Source organism: Vigna unguiculata, chromosome 6, assembly GCF_004118075.2.
Source record: "Vigna unguiculata cultivar IT97K-499-35 chromosome 6, ASM411807v1, whole genome shotgun sequence".
In the NCBI taxonomy this organism is placed as follows: domain Eukaryota; kingdom Viridiplantae; phylum Streptophyta; class Magnoliopsida; order Fabales; family Fabaceae; genus Vigna; species Vigna unguiculata.
The window spans coordinates 4430309-4433012 of record NC_040284.1 but is presented as its reverse complement, the minus strand read 5'-3'; the positions used below and the strand labels follow the sequence as shown (position 1 = coordinate 4433012).

Sequence of the window (2704 nt, the reverse complement as noted above, 5' to 3'; positions counted from 1 at the left end):
CACCACCAATGCAGTCAAGCACTAAGCTTAACCATTCCTTAACACGGCCTCATGAACTTTTATTATTATTGAACTTTTACTACACCAAAAAGAATCCAAAACAATTACACTCCTTAGAAAAACATATTCGCTTCATACACCTTTCACCAAAAATAAATCAAAATTAACCCAATTAATTTCTAGCTTAAATGCAACTATATGCCTCACAATTTAATTCCAACTTCCCTCATGCATCATTCCTCAATCTTTATTTCACAAAATTCAAGCAGAATAGTGCAAAAGTTTGTCTTCTTAAAAGATATCACTTAAACCATCAAATTTGAATATTCACTCATAGAAAGAATGCCACATATCTTTAACCCTATCATAATTCTAGCAGAAAAAAAATATAGCTTCCCTTACACTTCCATGGTGCCCATACCACCCAATACATGTCCATCAACACAATAATACACCAAAAACACAAACTTCTTTTACTCCCAAAAAGAATCACATGCGGTGAATAGAAGTTTTCCAGAGAAAAACATTATTGAAGGTTTACTACAACATTTTTTACTTTAAGAAACATTAAATTTGTCTACAGGTAGAAAAGTGTTGCCTAAACATGGAAAAAAGAACACTTTTATCAGCGTAGTTTAATGAGTATCAAAGGTAATTATTTTCAAGATGTAGATAATTTATACCACATTTATCTAAAATGTTGCCTAATATATTAAAACGTTGCTTAAAATAAATTAAGAAATTTTAATTTTAACTAAAAATTTATAGACTCTGAAAAATGCCAAAAAATAATTTTTCCATCTTATTGAAAAGTATATACTGCGCCAAAACTAAAAATACAAACTAAGACACCCTAAAAACTAAATACAAAAGCTTATACTCTGCGACCAAACTAAAACCCTGAAACACTTTTCATTTCCATCCTACGAACTGCATTGTAGAAAACGTAAAGCCAATGTCGCCTAGTCTTTCGCTTTCGTCGTGGTCACTGATTGAAAGAGCTCAAAGTCGCGCTTCTGGCTCTTCGTGGTCGCTCTTAATCATCGTTGGGTCCCTTCTTCGAGGCAGCTCTTCAACATAGTCTCCTTCTTGTCGACGTTGGTGCTCTTCTCATCATGGTTGTGCTTAAGTAAGTATATCACTCTACCTAACGCTCTTCTTGGGTACATATAACTTAGATTTTTGTTTTTGTGAGTTAATTTTATTGAATATTGGTTTGATTTTGTATTTTGTCACTATCCCTTTTTGTGTCTATAATCTAGGGTTATTTTGTTTGTGTTTGGATTTTATCGTTTGATTCTATTGGTTTTCCTTTTTCTGTTTGTAGTCTGGGTTAATTTTACTCAATCCACCTATTTGTTGAAATAAAGTGATATAGACAAAGCATACATGTGCACAGTTGTGGTTTTTCCAGTTAGCTTTTAGTCTTGACTTTGCTTTTGTATAGCTTTCAGTTTGCTAAAATTGACATTATTTTACTAATTTGGTTCAAACTTTGTAGGAAATAGTTCTCTTTGTGAGAATCTGATTGCTATTGAAAATTAGCAAGTTAAAGTGAGTGAACAATCTAACTTTTTAGATGACACACTTCTCCAATCCTCGAAGAACTAATGAATGATTGTATATTTACGTTTTTTAGTGATAAAATTTATACTGCAACAATTACCCAAGCAAGGTTAGTTTTTTCTCTATCATTGGACACCCTATGCATTAGTGATTTGCAGAGTATCTGGATATGAAACTATAAATGTTACATGTTTGGTTCCTTACTAAATCTCAAGTGCATTAAGCATTCTAGGGTTCAATATCTTCCGAATACCCATCCCTCGTTTTATAGATAGAATTATGCTATAGGGCTTTCGTGCTAATTGAGTGTGAATTGATTAAGTAAAAGAAATATCTAAATACATGTGATCTTGAATTTTGGCTTAGAAATTAGTGTCGCTGGATCACCGGAAGGAAAGTCAACAAGTAAGTCTTTAGGTCATGGATATATAGTTTGGCTTTTGATGACTTATTATATTTGTTTCTTCAATGCATGTGGTGTGTATAATTTGTTTGCCTTTCCCTCATAGTGCAATTTCTCTAGATTAAGATTTGGTCCAGACTTGGTGAATATTATCAAGGAAGCCTCAAGCAAGATTTTGTGAATTCTTCAGTTTGCAAGTAATATATATATATATATATGTCATTCTCTCTTATTGACTCCTTCAATATGGCATTGAATCTTATTGTGTATGCAAGTACTGCCCATATATAATCCTTGAGACGTGGATTGACGCCCACATGTAATATTTGAGACGTGGATTGCCTGTTTTGATTCTCCCTCTTATATTCTTTTTCTGATTATGGCCATCTATTCCCACATGGCCATTAGTCATTACATATTCATATTCTTTTATTTGTTTCATTTGTCCTTTTTTATTTTTACTTGTTAGTACATGCATATATTTACAACTACATTTACGTTTAATACATTTCTAAACACCTCTGAGCTATGTCAACACCCACCCAATTTTGTTCGGCTAAATAAATAATAGAATAAATAATAATAATTTGTTTTTTCAAAAAAATAAAAAAAATAAAAAAAGTAAATGATTTTTTTCTTTGGTTATTTCTTTGTCTAAATAATAATAATAAATAAATAAATAAAAAGATAAAAAGGAGACTGTTTTAATTTTTTATGTATTTTCTTTTGTGCTTA

General features: G+C 31.3%; 1 long non-coding RNA gene across 2 annotated transcripts; it reads left to right on the top strand.

Moving 5' to 3' along the window:
• The first annotated feature begins 865 nt into the window (after positions 1-865).
• On the top strand, positions 866-2401 carry LOC114187213. 2 transcript variants are annotated; one of them, XR_003605211.1, is made up of 3 exons: positions 866-1129; positions 1502-1554; positions 1640-2401. It is a non-coding gene; the product is annotated as an uncharacterized LOC114187213 (long non-coding RNA). The 2 variants fall into 2 exon arrangements; XR_003605210.1 differs by having other exon boundaries at positions 1502-2401.
• Positions 2402-2704: the final 303 nt, after the last annotated feature.